This window comes from Silene latifolia, chromosome Y (assembly GCF_048544455.1).
Source record: "Silene latifolia isolate original U9 population chromosome Y, ASM4854445v1, whole genome shotgun sequence".
Taxonomy (NCBI): Eukaryota; Viridiplantae; Streptophyta; class Magnoliopsida; order Caryophyllales; family Caryophyllaceae; genus Silene; species Silene latifolia.
Window position 1 is genome coordinate 136,883,025 of NC_133538.1, and position 8,515 is coordinate 136,891,539.

At 39.3% G+C, this 8,515-nt stretch overlaps 1 non-coding gene across 1 annotated transcript; it reads left to right on the plus strand.

Moving 5' to 3' along the window:
* Nucleotides 1–1,290: 1,290 nt before the first annotated feature.
* On the plus strand, nucleotides 1,291–1,397 carry LOC141635275 (small nucleolar RNA R71). Its single transcript, XR_012539974.1, has one exon. It is a non-coding gene; the product is annotated as a small nucleolar RNA R71 (small nucleolar RNA).
* The last annotated feature ends 7,118 nt before the right edge of the window (nucleotides 1,398–8,515 follow it).

An 8,515-nucleotide genomic window follows, 5' to 3' on the forward strand; every position in this document is an offset into this window, starting at 1 on the left:
TCCTTTAGTTTCGGAGGTGAACTTCCTTGTAGGATGGCACTACTCACCTTAGTGAAAGCAATAGTCTCAAGTTTCTGGATGGATTTCTTCTTTGTAAGAATATCTTTCATGTATTTCGCATAGGCCGGAACATGATTGATTAATTCCGTAAATGGAATTGAGACTTCTAAGTTCTTCACAATCTCCATAAACTTCCCAAGTTGTTCATCAAACTTAGGCTTAGCTTGACGACTTGGAAATGGAAGCCGAATCATAATAGGCTCTTTCTCCTTAGCCTTCTCTTCATTCTCCTTTGAAACTTCTTGAATGGTGGTGGGTTCTTCTTCTTTCTTAGAGTTTTCAACAACTATTTCCTTGTCATTAACATTCACAACATCTTCATCAACGGGCCTCTTTGGCCCTTCATACCTTGTACCACTCCTCAAATAGATGGCACTCACTGATTCTTGTCTTGGGGGATTACCATGAGGTGGTAATTGCCCATTTTGTCTTTGTGAACTAGAAGATGCTAATTGAGACATTTGGGTCTCCAACATCTTTATGTGAGCTAGTATGTTGTTAATGGTGATGTCTTTTGCTTGGCTATCCTTTTGCATTTGAGTGAAAAATTCTTGTTGGTTCTTTTGCATTTGAAGGACCGCTTTTTGAACATCAAAACCTTGGTCATTTGTTTGATTGTATGGAGGTTGATTTTGATAACTTGGGTTTTGATTGTAAAAGGGTCTTTGAGCTTGGTTTCTCTTTGGAGGTGGGGTGTATGTTGTTTGAGGGTTTTGAACATTTTGGCTTTTGTATGAGAGGTTGGGATAAAATTTGGTGTTTTCATTGTAATAGTTGGAATAAGGGATACCACTCTTGTATGCTTGGAAAGCATTCACTTGTTCACTTGTTCCCCTACATTCACTTTGGTCATGTCCCAAAGTTCCACAACTCTCACATACTCCACTTGTAATTGATGAAGATGCCACCATGGCATTAACATATTGTTTAGGTGATTTGGAGGCCTCTTGAAGTTTAGCCATAGCCTTCTTAAACTTCAAATTAATGGTGTCAATATGAGCACTAAGTTGAGCACCCAATTGAGTAATAGAGTCCACTTCATGCTTTCCTCCTCTAGTAGCCTTCCGAGATCTACTATATTGTGAGTTATGGACCGTCATTTCCTCAATCTTATTCCATGTTTGATTATCATCAACTTCGGTAAACATACCATTTGATCCCATATTGAGAATGTTTCGGGAGTCTTCATATAGACCATTCTAAAATTGTTGTACAAGGAACCACTCGCTAAGTCCATGGTGTGGACAAGATCGATAAGTATCCTTGAATCTCTCCCATGCTTCATACAAAGATTCCTCATCCCTTTGTTTGAACCCGGTGATTTGGGCTCTCAACATGTTAGTCTTCTCCGGAGAATAGAATATCTTGTAGAAAGCAAGTGCCAATTTTTTCCAAGAGTCAACACCAAGAGTAGCCTTATCTAGGCTCTTCAACCATTGTTTCGCGGAACCAATCAAAGAGAAAGGAAATAAGACCCATCAAATTTGGTCTTGAGTCACTACGGTTTGAGAAATCGTATCACAATAGTCACAAAAAGTCTCCATATGAGAATGGGGGTCTTCACTAGGCATACCCCCAAATTGACTTCTCTCAACTAATTGTATAAATGCGGATTTTGCAATGAAATTACAGGTTAAGTGTTGTGGGGTAAGAGTACCATTTGGTAGGTTTTCCTCGGTTGGTACGGAATGTGATGAAAATTTAGGCATTGTGGGTTGATTTTGTGGTTGGTTTTGTGTTGGGTTATCCTCTCCTTCTCTTGCAAAAGGGTTGATAAACTCAATGTTATTTGGTTGAATGTCCACAATCACACCAATACCTCTCAAAGTATTTCTAGCAAGTCTTCTATTGTCGGTCAAAGTTCTTTCAATTTCAAGATCAATGGGTAACAAGTTACCTTGTGATCTCCTAGACATGCAAAATATCAAACAACCCAAAAATAATTAGAACAAACCTTGAGGAGTTTGACTTCCCCAAGGTAAATAAAGACACAACTAAAAACAATCAAAGAAAATCAAATCAAGTTAACACCGTCCCCGGCAACGGCGCCATTTTTGGTCGGATCGGTTTTGTTACTCGTCGTCAAAAGTTACCTAGGCTAAAACAATATGTATAACTTCACAAACTACTCTACTCTTAGTAAAGAGGTAAGTAAAGGTCGGATCCCAAGGGACGGGTATTGATGTTGGATTTTCGATTGCAAATGGTTGTGTCTAAGGGTGTCCCAATTTGGGTGGAGGTAGGAGATCAACTAAACTAATCAATGTAAATAGAGTAATGAAAACAAACAAGATGATTAAAATGAGTTATAAATAATTGATTAAAAGCACTAGGGTGTCATGGGTTCATAGGGGATTCATGGGATTTGATCATACAAACATGTTCTCTACTAGATGGAAGCACTTATTGTTATGATGTGTTCGAGTTAGTGTATATCTTACAATCTCTAGGAAGGTTTGGGTCCCGGAGCCGAATCGATTAGATTGTACAACACCTACAAGTCAACTTAATCCTACCTATCCAACTATATACATGGTCTAATGAGACTCAAGTTCGTTTATGTCTTACAAGTCTCATTGAAAAGGTAAGTGATGGGTAAAAAATGCAAGGATTCATAGGCTCGCATTTCATCAAACATAACATGTGCATAAGTTAGAATCGCATCAAGCAAGAAAATTAATTATGAAAACATATTAGATTAAGCATGAATCAATCCCCATGTTGGTTTCCCCTAATTCCCCATTAACCCTAGTTAAGGAAACTACTCACTCATTATCAAGTTTAACATGCTAACAAGGTTGTCAATCATACTAGCAAGGCAAAACATGATGAACGAATGAAGATGATTAACAATAATTAAAAAGGGATTAAGAGAGAATTATACCTATAAAGATGATTCCAAATAATAAAGCAAACAATAATAGAAGTACTTGATGATTTATGGAAGGTTGTCAATCCTCCAAATAAACCCAAATAATCTTCTAATTACCCAAAATAAATGATGAACAATATAGAAATTAAGAAAAGATTAAGAAATGAGATTTGTATTAATGCTAAATTAGGAATTGATTACAAGATTAAGAGAGTATTAAGACTTAATTAGGATAAGATTAAGATCCTACTAAGATGACATGCTAATCTAGGTAGTAAAATGGGGTATTTATACTAGATATTAGGTACAAGGATTAGGGTTACTAAGGGCTTAAATGACTATTAAGACCCTTAAGAAAAGTTGAGGAAGTGCTCCTCTCCAAGGAGATGCTCATCTCCGTTTTGGTAGTCTCCAGGAAATCTGCTCGTCCCGAGCGTCTAGGCAGTAGGCACGGTAGGTTCTGCAAGGGAATTCGTGCAGATCAGGGGAGAGACGCTCGGATTTGTTGGCCTCAAGACGAGCGTCTTGGCATCGGGACGCTCGGATTGGTGGGTAGGGAGACATTCGTCCTGGGCAGGGAGACGCTCGGATCCTGGGTCAGTACTTCTCTTTTCTTCTTTCCTCAACAATCCTCGGGGTTCTTGTTGGGGATGCAAGGATCCTTTCATCATTGCCCAATCTACTTTATTATATACATAGGCCTTCTAGTATGTCTTCCCTTTGATGCTTGGTCATTTAATTTGATCAATTTAGCTTTATTTTGCCATGAAAATGCAAGGTATGTACTCCTTTCATACCAAGGGAACAAAACTTCAAAGAATATGCAAAACGGGAAACTAAAGATAGTAAATGACCCAATTATGCACTAAAAAGCATAGGAACGAGGCTAATTTGGGGATTAAATATGCTTAAATATGAGTCACATCACGGGTCTATGATGTGTATAAATGTTTGTGTGAGGTTCTGACCTCACGAGAAGTGGTATGGTGTGATAGTTATAAAGTTGTTATCTGAATGTTCTGTAATATATGTTGGGTACGGTAACCTAATGGAATGATTTTCAAAACTTATAGTTTGGGTGATTTGGCATGGCTAGTTATACTTGTATGTGTATTCATGATACATGTTTATTCCGTGAAATGGTATGGATGATATTCATGGGGTTCTTGTCCGTTTATTCCGTGTAATATGTTTCGTTGTGACCTAGTAAAGCGGTTTTGAGTAGTTTTCTCGTCCAAGAAGTTATACTGAGTTAGTGTTTATGGGAATTGTGTAAGTTGCGATGACTATCGATGTGGCTGTTGTGCCTCGGGTGGTGATCCGGGCACGGTACTTGGTGTTGTGATGCAGGTATTTTCGCGGTGCGGTGCGGCTGTTGGTGGCGGTGTTACGAAGCCGTCATCGGTTGTGGTGGAGTAGGAGGGATGATTATGATACGAGTTTTCAAAGACCAGTTATATAAATTGTTGTTTTGTTTGTTGCTGCTTCCTGTGAGTTTCGGTTGGACATATAGACGGTTGTTTTTTAATTAATGTTTCTTACTAGTTTTAGCATGGGAGTGAGGGTAGAGTATGATGTGGAAGAGAGTTACGCATGTGGTCGTGGTTGTCATGGTATTGTGATATTCTGTTAATGGGGCATAGTTGTGAGAGGTTGTTGGACTACTTGTAATCTTCTTTTAGAGGAGGCATTGGTTAACATAGTTATGGTAAGTGATTTGTAGAACATGTGTTGTACTGATATGGATGCTGCAGGTGATTCATATTCTTTTATTAAGACAGTGAGTATAAAATGTTGGGAATTAGTATCATGTTACGTTATGGATGAGTTTTGCGACAATAAAAGAAGAGAACTTAAGGATCTAGTGTGAGTGTGTGTAACAAGTGTGGACCGTGAGTATGCTTTTGGTGATAGGTGTTTTTTATAGAGAGGTATGTCGTTTTGCGGTAATGTGGAAGAGTTGGAGTATTGGTTATGCTAAGGATTTTGTGGTATAGGTTAGGTGGTGTGCCGAGTGAATTGAGGTATGGGAACTGTTAGAGGAAGAAAGACCTGGATATGGGAATGGTTGTAGGTGTTGAGGTTATAGTCGGTTATCGTTGACATGCGGTGGTGATGAGGATTTTGGGAAGTATAGCAAAGGATATAGTATTAGTGAGTTACGAGGACGTAACATTTTTCTTAAGAGGAGTAGGATGCGACAAAGAGAGTTTAATGGTTGTACATGTTGTAGTAGATTTGGAAGTTTGAGTCTTAATGGAGAATAAAGAATGGATTTGTATTGTGGTGAATATTGTTAAAAAGGCCATGGCCGTGCTTGTAGTAGTGTGATGTTTAGGAGTGTGAGAATACTTCGATAGTGTTGACAGTTGGATGATGATGTTTATGAGTTCGATAGTGTTGAAAGTTGGATGATGATGTTATGAGTAGGAGTAAACTTTGAGGACGAAGTTCTTTTAAGGGTAGTAGAATGTAACATTCCGTTTGATGTTTATGAGTGTCTTGATAATGGATTTTTCTAGTGGATAATATGTTAGTGAGACGAAGCTAGCGGCTTTTGTGGATGGTATTTGGTAGTGTATGGAGTTACTGTCGATAGACTATAATGTGGTGGATACGATATCGTGAGCCATGTTGTGGAGGTAGGTTGTTTTGAGTCGGTATAAGTTGTGGTTGAGGTTTTGTTTTGAGTCTTTGTTACGTTGTTGCGTCATGGTCGAGTGGGTATGTTTGTTTTTTAGTACGGGTTGAACTTCGGGGACGAAGTTCTTTTTAAGGAGGGAAGACTGTAACACTACGGTTTTCTATGTCTATGGGTACTCTATCGAGTGGGACTTACTCTGTCGAGTAAGTATGTTTTATACGAAACAGTAGGCTACCTGATGGGTGCTCGATCGAGTATGTTGGGCACTCGATCGAGTAAGGGGCACTCGATCGAGTAAGTGACTTACTCGATCGATTAAGTGAGTCTTATGGGTTATTTTAGCCGGCTTTTGTTAATAATGCGTGATTAGTATAAAAGGACTCCGTCATTCTTTTTAATCACTTTTCACCTTTTCTAAAACCTTTCAAGAGAAAAATAAGTTATGTAGCTTTCATTCATCGCGTTATTAGCAAATCCTGAGGGCTAGAGTCGTCGGATCGTTGTGTTCTTTACGCCGTTGAGACCGCCGTATTGTGGGTAAGCTTCTACTATGATTTTTATATCGTTTCATTGATTTTAGTTGAAACCCTAATTGGGTAATTTGGGGGTTTTGGGGAGTATTATCGATGTTAGATTGTGATTGTATGATTGTGTGTTTATAGGAGGTGATTTCGTTGAAGAACGATTTTGATTAGCTGATTGTGACGATCTTGGTGGTTGCTTTTCCAGGTAGGGTTTCCCTACTCGGTTATTGTATAAATGATTAAAAGATGGTTGATTGGTTGATTGGCATGATGATTATAACGTAATTGGTCTTGGCATTGTTTTGAATTGATATTGTGATTGCTTATTGGTTTATATCACATTGGATTTGGAGTTGGTGATTGTTGATTGTATAGTGTGGTTGTTGTATAATTGTCTGTGGTTTGCGAGGTGCGTCCTCGGCTGAGTGGAGTCGCTTGCGGGAGTGGCTTCACGCCCTTGATTCGCCCTCTGTGGAACCCGCCACAGGAGGGGATGTGCACATTAAGGAACATGGGTTATTCGCTCGATGGAGATGAGCGGGGCTTAGGTGGGAATGGCTGCGGTCCGCCACTGGCGGTGAGGATATCTGTTGCGATGGATATTATGGCAGGGCTACACACTTTAGTGTGTAGTCAGATGATTGGTGATATGACGGTGTTGGAGATTGTGATTGTGTATTTGTTATTGTTTATTTTATATTGTTTATGCAGTAACTGACCCCGTGTAAATGTTTTAAAATCTGTGGTGATCCATTCGGGGGTGATGAGCAGTTGTCTAGCAGGTATATTGTGGATGCGCGCGGGATTAGCTGGGGATGGAGTCGCTACAAGTTTGATAGGAGTCTTCCGCTGTGTTATCATAACACTTTTGTTACTTTAGTTGTAGTTTGGTTTTAGAACAGTTGTACTTTACTTTACAGTTAGTTTTGTTATGTAATCACCTAAACTTATCTATTAAAGTACATTCTTTTATGGTCTATTTGATATTCATTGCCTCGGGTAACCGAGATGGTAGCATTCCCATGCATTAGGTGGTCCTGGTAAGGCACTTGGAGTATGGGGTGTTACACACGGTCCACCGTGGCGGGTGGTTGAGAGTTGTCCGAGTGGATTAAGACGGGATTTGAATAGCATTAAGACGAGTTTATATTTAATTAATTAATTCGTATTTAATTTAATTAGATTAGATTAGTTTGTAATTAAATATATTTAATTATTACATTTAGGTGACGGTTTTGTGGACGATTATTATTAGCCGGATCGTTTACGGAGTATGCTAAAAGGTAGGTTAATGCTACTCAGTTTTAATATATGTTTGAATGGTCATGTAAGTCGTATTTTAATGGTCATTGCATTATAACATGACATTGGTTAGTTGCATTGAATGAGTCGGTAACTGGCATGTTATACGGTATCTTGCACTTGTTGTATTTTCTTGTATGTCGGAGGACATGGAGGTTTGATTGGTTACTTGTTATATGGAGACGGAAGGCGGTTGGGAGACCGTCTTCCACTTGAGTCGCCTCTTGGAGTTTCCCACTCCAAGAGGGATGTGCACATTAATGGCTTGAGTCACGGAGGGACTCGTGTGGTTGAGACACGACGTCTGGCATGGGATTCGGTTGGCTTCCGGATCCGGTACGTCTGGACGTGTCCCGGTACCTATTTGTGGTTGTTAGTATGTCTGGGCGTGTCTCAGTACCAGTGTGGTTGTGGTATGTCTGGGCGTGCCCCGGTACCGTGGTGGTGGTTGTTTGATAGCATGTTATTCATATCATGGTCATGTTGCATACTCAACACTTTGATTGAGTCACACTTTATTTATTTATTTATTGAAACTGACGTTTGTCTGTCTTTGTAATTTTCACCTATTTCTGGGGTGGCCTGTATCGATCTATATGATATTTCCGATCATATGGGGAGCAGGTTAAGTACTGGTTTGCTTGTTGACGTGATCGGGCTTCGGGCCCCGACGGACTTTGGAGTTGAGTACATAATCACTAGGTAGATGACATAGTCATAGACGGGTTGTATTTCATTTATTCATTAGTTTATGTTTGTAATAACTAAACTTGTTATTTATTTAATAAAGTTTCTTAATTGTAATTCTGATTTCACTGCCTCGGAAAACCGAGACGGTAACTTCTCCCAATTACCTTGGCCGGGTAAGAAGGGGGTGTTACAAAGTGGTATCAGAGCGACGATTTTGGAACCTAAACCAATGAACCAAAATGAATCTAGGAGTGTTTAATAAAATGAACCCGACATGAGTACAATAGGAGGTCGATTTTAGGTGAGAAGGATCCCTCATTTCAAAATTAGATCCTATTATTTCGGTTGGTCACTACGTGGGTGGTTATGAGTCGGGAAATGTGAAATGTTGCATGATTGTACTTGTGTTATAATTTTGTTGAG